This window comes from Talpa europaea (genome assembly GCF_964194135.1).
Source record: "Talpa europaea genome assembly, chromosome: 1".
Classification (NCBI taxonomy): Eukaryota; Metazoa; Chordata; class Mammalia; order Eulipotyphla; family Talpidae; genus Talpa; species Talpa europaea.
This window is the reverse complement of record NC_140073.1, coordinates 9,645,179-9,661,137: the sequence shown is the minus strand read 5'-3', so window position 1 is coordinate 9,661,137 and position 15,959 is coordinate 9,645,179.

Genomic DNA, 15,959 nt, shown 5'->3' with positions numbered 1-15,959 from the left:
CTGAACATCTAGTCCAGAGGAAGCCTTTCTCCTTGGAGTTCACCTATTTTCTTTCTTTGGGCGGCGAGGAGGGGCTTGGGCTGGAGGCAGCTAGGACAGGAAATGAGCAGAGGCCGGAAGGAGGTCAGGAAGGGTGGACAGACCCACTCACACCCAGCCCTACCAGCCTTCAGGACGGCAGCACAACGTTTCCAAAAATATTTACAGTGAGTCTAAATTAATGAGGTACTGTATCAGCGCTGACAATGGGAGGATGTGGCGGTGGGCCCTGCAGGGGAGAAGACCAACGCAATCAGCACGGGGGCTGCCCAAGGGTGAGGGGAGCTTGGGGAAGGGCAGCCTTGTGCCGCCGCTGATGGAGGAAATCCAGCCCTCCAGCCCAGCCGGCGCTGGTGACAAGGCAGCCGTGCTCACCTTCCCTGGGGACAGGAAGACAGCCTAGACTCTCAAAGCTGCAAAAAGCATCATCAACCTGCCTCCCGCCCCAATCCATTGTGGAAATCTCCTGTATTGCACCCCAGTCTGTGGCCATCCAGAAGCCAGACACCCTCTCCTGTCCCTGGAGCATCGCCATGCATATAACTGTGCCCTGCAAGACAGCAAGGCAGTTCTGAGCACAGTGTGACACTCACAGGTCTTGTGGCCAAAAACAAGGAGTCTATTGTTTCAAGCCTTAGTTGTCTCATCTGTAAAATGGGAGTCATTATAGTAACTACTTTATGGGGTTGGTATGAAGGTCCAACAAGAGAGTGGAAGTACCCAACGTAGAAGGAAGGCCAAGTCGTGAGTAAAGGTGCAGAGCTGCAAATGAAAGCTTAAAGTCATGAGGTCAAACAACAGGTGGATTAAGAAGTGGACTGTGTGTATATATGTGTATACATATATTGTATATATTCACACACGTGTATATACACCTACAATGGAATACTATGCAGCTATAAAAAAGATGAAATCTTGCCATTTGGGACATGGATGAAGCTTGAGGAGATAACGTTAGGTGAAAGAAGGCAGGTGGAGAAAGACAAATACCATATGATTTCACTTATATGTGGAAGATAAATAAATAAAACAAATGAACAAGCAAAACAAAAACAAACTGAGATTATAAGAACAACTTAATGGTTATCAGAGAGAAGGGAAGGAGGGAATGGGAAAATTAGGTAAAGAGGGGAAATTAGGTAAAGAGTGGTGGTCATAACATGGCATGTATAGAAGGCAAATTATGACACAGTGCACCTGAAACCTATATAATGTTATAAACCAATATTATTTTAATTTAAAAATAATGTCTTGGGACTCAAGTTAGAGAAGCATGGAAAAGCCAACCACCATTCTCTTGCCACTAAGTTTCCACTGCAGAGCCAGATCTGCACTGTACTGCACCCCAGTACTTTGGCCACTTGGCACAGGTGAGTGTCAGCATCTGACAGGTGACCAGAGGCCCTGGAGGTGAGTGCCGGGGAATTGCATGCTGGATGTCAAAGCCTTCATACAAAGAAATGAAAGTAAGCTAGCCCCTTGGCCAGCTTACTGTCACAATGGTAATATTCTGAACCTATTGGTGTGATAAAATATTTTTATATATTTGAAATATATATTATGAAAATGAGTTGTACCTGTTTCTTTGACTTTTTTGATGTAGCTATTAGAAAAATTAAAATGACACATGTGGTTTCCATTGTATGCCCCTTGGATAGCCCTGAGCTGTAAGATGTTCACCCTGGGGCATCTTCCAGGTGGTTGGCTCCTTAGGAGACAGTTGCAGTCGAACAAAGTCATGTATTAAGGGGAAGTTGCAGATTTTTTTAAGTCTTCCAACCAGTGTGTCATGTAGTAGAATCAGGGAGGGATGCAATGTTTCTCCTTCCTAAGCTAGAGACCCCACTTAAACACAACCACTCGTAACAGGTACACTATTAAACACAACCACTCGTAACAGGTACACTATACAGAGAGGCAAAATTTATCAGGAACTGCACAAGCGCATTTAAATACTTTTCCCTGAAGTAATATGCATTGAAATGTTACAAGCTGGGGCCTCCCCGATGGCGCAAGGAGTTAAACACTGCACTATGAAGCAATCCACAGCCTCTGCAGCATGAGTTCAATCCCCGGCCGGCTAGAGAGCTAACCACATGGCTCAGCAGACCTCTCCTGTCTCGCCCACTGCTCCCCTCAGCAACGTATTTCAGTCAGTCTGCCTGTTCTCTTCCCCACTCTGTCTCTGGTGAATTCTCTCACCCCCCATGTCTCTGGCCTGTACCCCAGCTCTTGTATGCATAAATAAATAAACCTTTTTTAAAAATCTTACAAGCTAATTCATAGGATGACCCCCACTTCACAGATTAGTAAACTGTGGTACAGAGACCTCCACCACTGGCTTAGGAGTGTATTCTGGTATATGAATAACAGAAAGGGGATTTGAACCCCCAACCTGGAAGCCAGGAGCCTGAGAGCTGTATGGCCAGGACATGCTCTCCCAATGCATCCACGGGCCTGCTTCTGCACCCACACATGCTGGTGCTGTTTCTACACAGGGGGACAGCAGAGGAATCTCCCACGCAGAGGCTGCGTTCTCCAGCGCCACAGCATTAGCCCAATTTAGCAGCCTGTCTGCACAGTGAGATGGAATGCAGGAAATCTCACTGAAAGCTGTCATTCCGGGGCTTGTGACTGTAATAGCAAAAGGATCATTTGTAAGATCAACATGCTTTATTACGTAGACAGATGCCATATGTGCACACAGTGTAGACATAGAGATGGAGCCACAAGCACCACCAGGACCACAAGAGGAAGGATTGCAATGACAGGGTGACATGGTGAGTGTCTGCTCCCTATCACCAGGCTTGTCCTAAGAAAGCATGATGACACCTACCACATAAACTGAGCCAAGAACCTGGGTTCAAATTCTGCCTCTGCTACTCTCCCTCCCTACAAATTGGTTTCAATGCCTGGAAAGTGGGGCTAATAACATGCCGTTGTCAGGACTCTTAGAGGCAAGATGAGGTCAGGCTCAGGTGCCAGCCTGGCACAGAGCAAATACTCAGGCACAGGTACCTGCCTGTTAACCCTCACAAGAACCTTATTTAAGCCTCACATTAACCCTACGGAGGGGGAGGGTCCATGACAACAAATGAAGCTGATAATATTCTCATTTTACAGGTGCAGACACTGAGGCACAAAGACATTTCTCTAAGTCCCTTGATTTCTCAGTATTGGAAGTGGGGTTCATGCCTCAGATGGCCAGTCCTGGGGTCCACAGCCCTCCCCACTGTATATAGAGCATGTGATCTGCAGCAATTCATGAAGTTGTTTTTTTTTTTCTTGTTTTTTTCTGATACTTTCCATCTTCGTCTCTAAAGTACAAAAGATGTCGCCTATGTCCACCCCAGAACTTGAAGCTCAGCTACAGGGACCGCAGCAGCTTGGTGTGAGGGCAGAGAGGGCGCTGCCTGGGGTGCCCCGGGGCCCCATTGATCATCTCGGGAACGCACGGGTATCACAGGTACCCAGCAATCTACCTGTGCCCAGCAGGCATGTGGCAGGTGCTGCAGCATCTCGGGGTCCTGGGGGTGGTTGGGGATATGGATATTGGCACTGGTATGGCCATCACTGCCAGAGGGGAGCATGGAGCCCCCCCTCCAAGTTTATCCTGGCCCCCTGTATGTCCGCTGTGCTTCTGAGTGCTGGGCGATGCTGACCCCTGGTGGACATGAGCTGGTACTCAGCCTGGACCAACCCTGAGTTCCCAGCACAAGCTTCTGGGCCCCACCTCAGGGATGGGGGCCCCACAAAGTCCCTAGCGGCTGGGGTAAGCTGGACTATGGCTTGGAACAGCCAACCCAGAATCTTCCAGCTGAGGGCCTGTGCTAAGAGCCCTCAGCAAAGGGGACTTTCCCTCAGACAAATCAGCTGATGATTCTGAGGCTGAACAGGTCTTGGGCCTAGTTCTGGGCCCTAGTCTCGGGGCTCCCGGCCCCAGCTCCGTGATTTGAGCTACACACACACTCCTGGAATGTGGTTACACAGCACTATAATTATCCAATATATTATGACACTGATAGAGGAAAAAAATGTTTAGCCTTGTCATTCTCTCCCCGGGTGGTGCAGGAGAAAATTCAAAGAGACTCTGAATCATCCTCAGTAGTATTCACGGCTCTCTCTCAATCAAGCATGTCGCTCTGTAGCTAACACGTGAAGGGGGGAAGGTAACTTTGTTTTGTTAAAGGAAATTATGGACTAGAAAGAGACCGTGAGGCCTTTTTTGTAATAAACTAACAATTGAGAAGAAAGTTGATCAAGTCCCTGGAGGCCAGACCCTCACTCCTGAGCACCCAGCGCCACCTTGTGGCTGCTCATGCACCTACACCCAGCCTCCTGCACCTTCACCCCACCACCTGCAGGCCAAGAATTTCTCACATGCCCTGTCACCTCAGCTCATTCCTTAAGCCCCTTATCTGAACCCTTTATTGCAATGAACTCTACTGAAATCTCTCCTGCTCTATCCATAAATGATAGCATAGAAAAAAGGTTGGCCCTAGGAAGCAAGACATGTGACTGCAGAAACACTCATCATTCTGATCTTAGCCCTGGGGCCGTGAAGGCTACCTAGAGATTTAATCCATCATATCTCTATTTTTTGCTCTTCTTCCCTTTCTCTCTCTGGAAATGAATTTTCATATTTTTCAGGTACTCTTGGCTCTGATAAGGCAGGTAAACTTCAGTTCAGAGATATGAGGGGACAGTGTTCATCTGTACGGACAAGTGAAAAGATAAGTGATCTTCGCAAGCTTAGGCAGAGCATGTGCAAAGGTCCTGCAACAGCCTGGGTCTTGGGAACTGAGGCTGGAAGAAGGTGGGTGAGGATGGAACAGAGGACAATAGGGACTGTGCTGCCAGAGGAAGGCAGGGGCCCATCTACTCAGGCTTTGTGGACCCCCTTGAGGAGATTTGTCTTCATATCCCTTGCAATGGAAAGTTGTTGGAGGGCATAGTGTTACAGAAAAGTCACCCTGGCCAATAGTGTCTCCAATGAGGAGACACTATTCCCAACAGGAGATGATAGAATTTTGATAAAGAGTTGGTCATCAAAATGGAGAGAAGTGAATACAATGCAGAGATCCGGGTATCTTTTGGGTGCTTGCCCACTGGAACTAAATGAATAGGGGTGTCATTCATGGAAACAGGGTGTGACAGAAGTGGCAAGTGAACCACAGTATCTATTTTTTCCTCCCTTTGGGGATTGCATCAGAGTCCACTTATGGGCCACTTCAAATCTTCTCAGACCCCCTACCTTGTGCTCCAGCTGTGAGTTTCTGGTGGCCCTGGGGGCAGGCAGCCTCGCCTCTGGTCCTCACCTGCCCACTTACCTCCCACCTGGAGTCTTGGAGTTACCACTGGCTGGCACCATCTTCCTGAGTGTGAACTCATAAAAGCAAGGAGTTAACGCCCCAGGGGACCAATTTTTTTTTTTTTTTTGCACAATGTCTGCATTTTCATCTTGGTTATAGTCTCCATAGAATTCCCAATTTTTAACCAATGTCAGACAGAAACCAGTGTAGAAATTCTTCCAGCTTGTCCTCAGGGGAAATCGAGATAACTGGGATGGTACAATCTGCATCCTCAGCCTGTCTGTCCCTCCTTTCTGCATCACTCCCCTCCTGGGACATTATTAGCTAATAAAATGAGAGCCCCTTGCCTCAGACTCTGCTCCAAGGGGAGCTCAGTCCAGGCAGTAATACAACCCCCAAGTTTTACTGGGGCATGGCTATGTGACTAGAGGCTGGGATGCCCAGCCTTCTTGTGCCTCGTCCACAAGATATGAGGAGAAGTGATGTGGGCTTTCAGAGGGTCACCTCCTTCAGGAAGGCACTGGGTTGGGACACAACCATGCAGCTAGTGAGCCAGCTTTGACCATGCAGGTGAAGACATCTATTGGATTAGCAGAGCCACAGGATACCTGGCAGGGGACAGCTTAGCCACCCATCTACCTCATTTAAGAAAGAAACATCCATCTTAAGTCCTGTTTCTGTTTCCTATCACAGCCTCTATCAAAACCAACATACAGGGACTAGTGGGCCAAGGCCAGGTTTGGGGAAAAGCATACGTCCACTTTTGGACATTTTGTATTTGAGGAACTTTTCAGACCAGTAAAATGGCAATTGATCGGTTGGATATGAGCCTGAAAGTTAGAGGTCTGGACCAAAATATGAGTTTATCAATCATCTCCCTCTCGTGTATGTCTGGTAACTGGAGTCCAAAACATGTCTGAGGTCTAGGAAAAGAGTAGAGAGAGGAGAAGGAAACCTGTGGTAAGCGATTTCTAAGATGGCCCCAGTGATCCCCACCTCCTGTCTCCATGCCTTTGTGCCACTCCCTCGAGGGCAGGCAGGACTTGCTGGCTTGCTTCTAAAAAAAATAACAAGAGAATGTATGAAAGTGATGGAATGGCTCTTCCAAGAAGAGTTACCAAGAGATTGGCTGCCATCTTGGGTACCATCTCCCCCAATCACTGCTCTGAGGAGTCAATGGTCCTGCTGTGAGCTGTTGTGCTTACCTCACCTGGCAAGGACCTGAACAGGGTCTACAGCCAACAGCCAATGAGGACCGAAGTCCTTAGTTCAACATCCTGTGAAGAAATGAATCCTGCCAAGAACCACATGAAGGAGATTGAAAGCAGATGCTACGGTCCTGGTCAAGCTTTCAGTAACAACTCAGCCTCTGTCATCACCACGCTAGCAGCCCCATGAAACTCTTATCCAGAGACAACTTGCTGAGCCCCACTCCGTTTCCTGACCCAAAGAAATTGAGTTAATAAATGCTTGTTATAAGTTGCTACATTTGGGGGTAATTTGTCTCTCAGCAACTGATAAGAGCCTGAGGATCTCGTCTTTAATGACTAGAGAGAAGAACAAGATACAGAGGAGGGCCTCCCCTGGTGGTGCAGGCAGTTGAGCGCCACGCTGTGAAGCTGTCCACAGCCTCTTCAGCACCAGTTCGATCCTGGCAAGCTGGCAAGGGTCCCACATGGTGCGGCAGACCTCTCCTGTCATGCCAGCAGCTCCCCTCAGCAGTGTATTTTGTCCGTCTGCCTGCTCTGTTCCCCGCTCTGTCTCTGGTGAATCCTCTCACCTTCCCGTGCATCTGGCCTGTACCCTGGTTCTTGTATAAATAAATAAATATTAAAAAAAAAAAAGATATACAGGAGGCAAAAGACAAGCAATCACAGGCATGGGCAGTGAGCCAGGTGGGTGCAAACCCAGAGTCCAAGAGGAGAGGACAGTTCAGTGAGGAGAGAGTAGTCCACTGTGTTGGAAAGACAGGTAGCAACTTACTTGATTTGACAGGTCAGATAAGATGGAGAAACATCTTTGATAGACATTGAAATGGGGAAGGCACTGTGGGCTTAGACAAAAGCTGCTCTTTCAGATCTGGCAGGTCTGGAAAATCTGTTCAAAGTTATTGAGGGGAAAGTGGGGAAGCAAAATAGAGAATATTTCCTCAAACTTTGACAATGGAAGCAAAAAAAATGCAGTAGTAGTCAGGGCAGGACAGAATATATTTGTTTAATGACAAAGACTTGAGCTTATTTAAAAACCAATGGGGACTTCTGAGGAGAGGTGGGGCAGGATGAGGAGGAGCTCCACAGACCTGCACCCCAGGAAACAACCACTATTCCAGAAATTCGCCTAAGTATAGCAATAAACGTTTATTCATAAACTGAATTTTAGTGAAAACAGCAAGAGCCTATGAAACGTGAGCAATGACTTGCTCCCTGACTGCCCCCTCATCTCAACAAAACAGTGGCAACGCCAACCTGAGTAGGTGTGGTTACAGGTAGGCTTCCTTTTCCTTAAGTTTCCAGCCAAGGGATAGAGTATTTCACAGAAAGACAGACCCCTAGTGTTCTCATTTCCCCCAAAGTCCAGTCTGAGGGGACTTAACTCCTGGCAAAGGGGCCAAAATATCATTTCTATTCAACCATTGTACTGTAGGTTCTAGAAGAACAATTACTTAAGAAAACTAAATTAAAAGCATGATCTTTTATAGAAAACCTTAAGAAATTCCATTTAAAAAACTGTTTAACCTAATAAAAGCTGTTAGCAAGGTCACAAGATTTAGGGTCAATATACAAAAATCAATTGTGTTTCTATGTAACAACAATCAGCAATCTGCTCTAAAATTAAGAATATTTCCATTTATAATAACATCAAAAAGAGTAAACACTTGGTAACAAGTTTGTCACACACATACAAAATTTATACTCTGGAATTTATACTCTATAAAATGGTGTTGGAAAAAAATTGAAGAACAACTCAATAAATGAAAAGATATCCCTTGTTCATGGATTGGAAAACTTAATATTAAGATGATCCTATTCCCCAAATCGGTCTATAGGTTGAATATAATCCTCATCAAAACTTGAGTTGGGGCCTCCCTGGTGGCACAGCGGTTGAGCACCAGGTTGTGAAGCTGGCCGCAGCCTCTGCAGCGCCAGTTCGATCCCCTGCTGCTCCCCGGCCACGGGAGGAGGGTCCCACATGGCACACAGACCTCTCCTGCCACCCGCTGCTCCCCTCAGCAGTGTACCTCAGTCCTTTTGCCTGCTCTGCTCCCTGCTCTGGCTCTGGTGAATTCTCTCACCCTCCCGCGTTTCTGACTGTGCCCAGTGCTTGTATAAATAAATAAATAAAAATAAATCTTTAAAAAAAAAAAAAAAAACTCGAGTTGGCTTCTTTTTCTATCATTGACAAGACAACCTTAAAATTCTTATGGAAATTCAAGAGATCCAGAGTTGAAAAAACTAAAAAGAAGAAAATTGAAGGACTCCTATTTCTTGATTTCAAAACTACTACAAAACTATAGTAACATAAATTATGTGGAACTAGCATGAAGAGAGATAGGACAGATGCATAAACCAATGGATTAGAATAGAAACTAAAAATAAACCCTTATATTTATGGGCAATTGATTTTTGGCAAGAATGTCCAGACAGCTCAATGGGGAAAGAAAAATCTTTTCGACAAATTGTGCTAAGACAACTGGGTATCAACATTCAGAAGAATGATGTTGAATTGCTATCTCACACATATAGAAAATGAACTCACAATGGATAAAAACCTAAATATAAAAGCTAAAACAAAAACATTTTTCAAAGCATAAATCTAACATAGTATAAATTTTATGATCTTGAATTAGGCAATGGTTTTTCAATATAACCATGAGATACAAATAGCGACAATAACAAAAAACAGATAAATTGGACTTTAGCAAAATTGAAAACTTCTGTGCTACAAAAAATACCATCAAGAAAGAGAAAATACAACTCATTGGACAAGAAAAAATGTTTACAGTTTTATATATATGTGTGTGTGTGTGTGTGCACGCGCATGCACGCTTGTCTGTTAAGGGACTTGTATCTTGAACCTATAGCTTATGTTACAACTCAATAAAAGAAAAGATAAATAAGTCACTAAAAAATACCAAAGGATCTTAATGGACAATTTTCCAAAGAAGATACATAAATAGCCAATGAGTATGTGAAAGGATTATTACCATCCAGGGACCTCCAAGCAAAACCACAATGAGACACCATTTTAAATGTCCAGAATTAGCAAATCTACAGAGACAAAAACCCACCTTAGTGATTGCCTGGGGCAGGGAGTGGATGGAAAGGGGTGTAATTGTTAATGGGTAGGAAGTTTTCGGAGAGCAATGAAAGAGTTCTAAAATGTATGGCAGTGATGGTTGCATAACTCTGAATATACTAAGAAACATTCAACTGTCCACTTAAACAGGTAAATTGTATGCTACATGAATTATGTATCAATAAGGCTGTTATCTAAAAAATAAAAGTAAAAGAAAAGATGCAGTTGAAGGAAGGAATAAAATCAATGAAGGCATAAAGTGAAAGAGGGGTTCAAAGCACAGACAGATGGGCTAGTCCTAGAAGAATAGGATTTCCCCTGTGGGTTGAGACGTACAGTCTTAGGAGAATGGAGAGGACAGGCAGTAGCCATTGCTGATAGAGGGTAAGAATAGAAAAACTGGAAAGGAGGCGCCACGAGACCTGAAACCTGGCTCACGCAAGGAGGTGGGGGTAGAAGAGATTAGCATAGCCACTGACCCAGCTATGGAAACCAAGATCCTTAGGCACTAATGCCTAGAGCACAAAGTATAAAATCCAAGCAGGTGTCAGACCGCTGCAGGGAGTGTCAGGAGCAAAGACCCAAAGGTAAAGATAAGGAGATTGAGCCCATTGTAGAATCTCTGGTCCCTTTTAGATTCTACATATCTATTGAAAGTCAACAAATAAACCATTCCAAGAAGGAGTGCGCCCCTCCCAAAGAGAAGAAGTCTGTATCAATGCAGTCTCTGCACTGGCAGGGGGCAGCGGTCCATCTGCCTGCCAAGGACCTGTTCCATGCCAGGCTTCTCCTCACTGACTTCCTTCGGTGGAGGCTGCTCTCCTCAGAGCCACCAGCCTAGGACCAGGCAGGCCTCTCTTAGCAAACCTGTCCCTTTGGGGGCAGCTCTTTCTGCCCGCTTGTGTCTTTGCAAGTGTCTTTTACTCTTCTGTCCCTTTCCCTAATAAACCTGCTCTTTTAAATATAACATCTCTGTCTCATGGAGAAACTCGCCTGGGAAACTCACTGCATGTCGCTGAAAGGGGAGCTCTCGTGAAATCTTTCCCAGAGTGAACCCAAGGACCCCGCACTCCAAAACCACAGACTCCAAAAACTACATCTCTGAGAGTGAGGTGAGGATGCCTGGGAATGTTGCAGCCCCGTATTTCTTGCTGCACACAGACCCCCTATCCCTTCGACTGCTTCTCCCTTTGGTTTCTGTGCAGTTCATGAAGGGCTTCTCATGTATAAGGGGTGAAGGGAAATGGATGTCAGGCCTAGAAAACAAAGAGGGGAAAGGAACACGAAAGAGAGGAGGAAGTCAGCATAAAAGGGGCAGAAGAGAGGGAATCTCTTGCCAGCCTGGCTTTTATGGAGCCAGGGCTTACAATAAACAGAGCCAGTTTCATGGGGTCAGCCTGTGCAGTGACCCAGCACCCTGTGCGGTGACCCACACCCTCTGCTTAGCCCAACTCACACCTGATTTACTGCCTTGCTGTCACTGGGGTTAAAAATCAAAATTCAGGGCCTCCCTGGTGGTGCAGGGGATTAAGCACCACACTATGAAGCAATCCACAGCCTCTGCAGCATGAGTTCGATCCCCGGCCGACCAGGGAGAAACCCATATGGCGAGGCAGACCTCTCCTGTCTCGTCCACTGCTCTCCTCAGCAGTGTGTTTCAGTCAATCTGCCTGTTCTGTTCCCCACTCTGTCTTTGGTGGATCCTCTTACCCCCCACATCTCTGGCCTGTACCCCACCTCTTGTATGCATAAAAATAAATAAATCTTTAAAAAAAAGAAAGGCACACTTTTTTTAAAAAAAAATCAAAATTCACTAATGTAGAGATCTAATTGACTTTATTGAATGATTCATGAATAGGACATCATCCCATCTAAATACTGCAAGGGGTTACAGTACATGGAGGGCATTTCTACACAGAAAAAAGATGGACAGGTAATTAGAAAAGGGAAAGATGACTTTCAGATAAAAGTATCTTCCCTCAAAGAGAGGCAGAAGGTCTTATCCTGTAAATGACCTCACTATGCTCATTAGGAGATGCCAGGTGGATGGGGAGAGGTTCAAACTGCAATGACATTGAGTATTAAGTCTGGGTGAGGGTCAAGCATGAAGGTTTCCATTGTGGTTCTCTTTTTCTCATTTTTAGCATTGGCTTGAAATTCTTAATGATTTTGAGGGAGGAGATCCATGTCTTCATTTTGCCCTGAGGCCCACAAATGATCTACCCCTGCTCTGCCCTGTCCAGAGCCTGACCATAAATGTCTTTGATGGACTATTCTTGTCCTCTGGCAGCTTCATGAGCAAAAATGGCTCCTAAATACCTAGGAAAAAAATTACCAAGTTCAGACTTTGGTTACCCCAAGAATGAATCTCTGAATGGCCTATCTCCCCACTACTATTCATTCAACTCACTGGTCTACATAAAACTCTTACTTTAGATTTCACTGAAGAACTGTGGCAGTTGCATTGTTCAAAAATGTTTATTACCACTCCCCGAGAAAGGGGCATCAGGCTTCCCCAGCCCACTGACATCTGGCCTGGTTATGTCATTTGCTTTAGTCAAGGAAACACAGTGTTTCTAAGAAGCTGCAAGACATGGAATGTGACTTATCATGTTTTACTTTTCCTATTCAATTTTTACTATCATTCTAATTCTGTAGTAAAAATACCATGGGGTGAAACTGTAGATTGAGCAAGAGATAAATCTTTGTTGCTTTAAGCCATTGGACTCCGAGGATTATTTGTTACTGCAACATAATCTAACTTACCCTGACTTATCTCACTTACATTAATACAGAATGACCTCTGTTCTCCAGGACCATATCAACTTAAAATCAGCAAAGGATGAGCCCCTAGAAGGTTTTTCTCTAACCTCTAGAACCTGACTATAAACATACTTGATGATTCATAGTAGGCAACCTCAAGTAATATCCAAACTCCTTCATCTCCATGGTCAATCTTTAGTCTTAATTTCCACTACCCCCCAGACAAACAATTGGCTCACTGGTCTCCAAACACTTTCCATTTCATTGGCTCATTCATTCTTTTACCCCATACATGCTGGAAACTACTGTCATGGGGGTTGTGTTGGTTGGTTTCCTCTCCTGGTAACCCCCACAGCTTGGCCCTGCCATTTCTCTCTGCCTTTTTGAATTACTAACCATCCTTCCAGACACAGTGTCAATCCCACCTTCTTCTGCTAACCTGCCATCACCCCACTTATTCTGAAGCACCCTCTCCCTCCTTTCAACTCCTACACCCATCATTTTCATAGCAATTACTTGGCAATTAGTTATATCCTGGCTGACAACCTCCTTCCCATTGTGTTTTGATGGGCCATTTAGATCTCATTATTAAAATATTTACACTTTTTTCCTGAAGTCCTTAAACAGACACCTAGAAGCAACAAATTGCTCAGTATAAATAAATTAACTAAAGTCAAGTGAAGTTGTCTTATTTATCTTGCAAGGCTTGTTTACATGCAACCAACTTTTGACCTAGAAAAACAGAAACCCTGTGGTTTCACCTCCCAGTTGTACTATGAAAAGCAACAAGTTGCCTTTGGAGGTCTTGCCCTTGCTTGTGTGTCTGGGAGAGAATATGCATGGCCTATCCCCAAACCGTCACACTCACTGTCTCTGCTCTTGTCCTAAACCTCAGAGATCCTTGCACCCCCTAATCCTAGATCCATCAGAGAAAGCAGAGGTAGGTGTGATGGTAGGGAGTTGTTTCTGGAACCTCAGTGGCTTTCAACCTCCTGACTACTCTTGTTCCACACTAGAACCAATTCCAAAGAAACAGCAGAAAAATATATAACAATGTGATCTCCATAGAAAGGGGAGGTTCCAGGTTCCCTGTCTCACCCAGGGAAGGGTGGAGCTGAGCAGCAGGGAGAAACTAGAAAAGACTGGGAGGCCTTAGGAAGAAATAAGGAGAACTTGTAACAGGACTTGTATTTAGGGGACATGGAAGGAGATACTTGAAAGACCTGTGGGGAGGCCGACAATGGCAGCCTTTATCTTGACTTGCATTTTGATTTTGCTCTTTTCCTTCCAGACTTGCCTGCAAACTTCTGTCCTTTTTTATGGGTCCCTGCCAGAAGGAGCTTTAGACTAGTAGCAGGCTTTCAGGCCTCAGCAGGCCTGCTTTGGGCCAAACCCTGTTTGGCTGGGCATTTACCCACGGGGCAATGGGGGGGTAGGGAGTGAACTTTGGGTGTTTCATGGGGAAACTATTTTAAGTATATCCTTTCTCTTCTCTCCATTGCACACTGATTTTATTGAAGTTCTACTGAAGGTCTGATGCACTAAGAGTATGTTTTTCTTTATGCAGAGGATGGCAGAACCTATTTAGAGTGTGCAGGTTTGGGGGTTTCTCATTCTGCCCACTAACAAAAAGAGAAAACCAGGGCTTCCCTGGTGGCGCAGCGGTTGAGCACTGGGTTTCGAAGCTGCCTGCAGCCTCTGCAGTGCTGGTTCGATCCCCAGCTGCTCCCTGGCCACCGGAGGAGGGTCCCACATGGCACACAGACCTCTCCTGCTGCCCACTTCTCCCCTCAGCAGTGTACTTCTGTCCTTCTGCCTGCTCTGCTCCCCGCTCTGGCTCTGGTGAATTCTCTCACCCTCCCACGCTTCTGACTGTACCCAGTGCTTGTGTAAATAAATAAATAAATCTTTAAAAAAAGAGAGAGAGAAAACCAAAAGAGTGCAGGTGCTGCACGCCAGCCACTTGGGCCAAGCGCACAGTTACATGTCCTCCAGGATGACCTTTGAAGGTGAGCATTTTCCAATTTCCAGAAAAGGAATCAGGCTGAGCGACATGAATTATCACACTCAATGTCACTCAGGAGCAAGCATGTGTCCCCTTATCTGTGACCCCACATGCCCATCTAACCATTGCGCTTTGGAGATAGTTTAGGATTGCAAGGTCTCTCTCTGACTCCTCTCAACCCTAATCCTTGAGGGGCCTGGCCCCGTCCTCCCAGATGCAGAGCATGGCCCCCAAAGACATTGAGCCTCAGGCAAGAAGGGTAGGTGGAAACTGTCCATGGCGCCCGCCAGAACCAGCCCTCTTGGCCCAGCAGACCTGGTGTGGCTGAGCTGGCACCAGGATATTCCTGCCAGGGGGTTGAATAATCAGAGCAGCAAGGCCTGAGCTTTAACCATTATCATTTTAAAGATTATTATTCACAGTTATTTCAGCTAATTAAGCCTTGAGCCCCAGCCAGCTCCGCTTCCAGCTCAGAGAGGAAATGCAGTTTGTCTCAGGGTCCCTTCCAGCTTCTCTCTCTTCCTGGGGATTCATGGCTCAGTGCTAGTTTACCAGGGCCAAGGGGCGACCAGGAGCAGCAAGGGGTATTCAACCTCTGCGGACAACTCCCTCTGGGAACCAAAGTCTGATCCCAATGACAAGAAAATCCCCTGACTCTGTACACCTCTTAGGAGCAGGAAGCCTGTTCTCTGTGGGCACAGCTGGGAGGAGCCAGGGTCATCCTGGAGCCTGGGGGTGCAACCAAGATCAGGGATGGTGTCCTGGCAGCCTGGCTTAGCAGCTATGAGGGATGGAGAATCCCTTTTTCTCATCTGCATGCCGTCTAAAACGCAGCCTTTGCACAGAAATCAGGAAGCAGGAGAGCCTGGTGCCTGCTCGTCACAGGAGCCATGAGCCTGTGCATGGAGCTACTTAATTTTGAATTGATTGAAATTAGATTAAAACTTAAGGTTTGCATTCTCACTCATCATATTTAAGCCCTCAGTGGAGAGGCCCCTCAGATGGGGCAGCTACAGAACATCTCCATCATCAGGAAAAGTTCCAATGGACAGCACCATCCTGTGATTAAGGGGTGAGTACCCCATATTCTTCCCCTAAATGTAAATCACTGTGCCACCAATTACTGAAAGAGGAGCAAATTACTCAGTGCCTCTTATTCTCAGTTTTCTCACCCACAGATGAGAATCAGAGTTGTTGGAGAGTTGTTCAAAAGATGGGATGAGAAATAAATGTATAGTATATGTAAGATACTTAGAAGAATGTCAAGTCATGGTAAACACTCACATTCCAGCTCTTCTAGGTCACACCTAGAAGGCTTTTATTTTACAGTTATTTCACAACCACTGCCTCATTTGCTTTCCACAATGACTATGAAGCAAGCAAGTCAGCGGAGCCAAGAACCATAGGTGAACTAGGACTTGAAGTCAATAATCCAACAACTAACATTGTGGGTTTGCTTGAGCCCATGTTCTAAGACCTCATGAAATGGCCTCTTTCAGCCCTCCCCTAACCTTCTTAAAATCACAGACAGGAAGTGGTTGGAG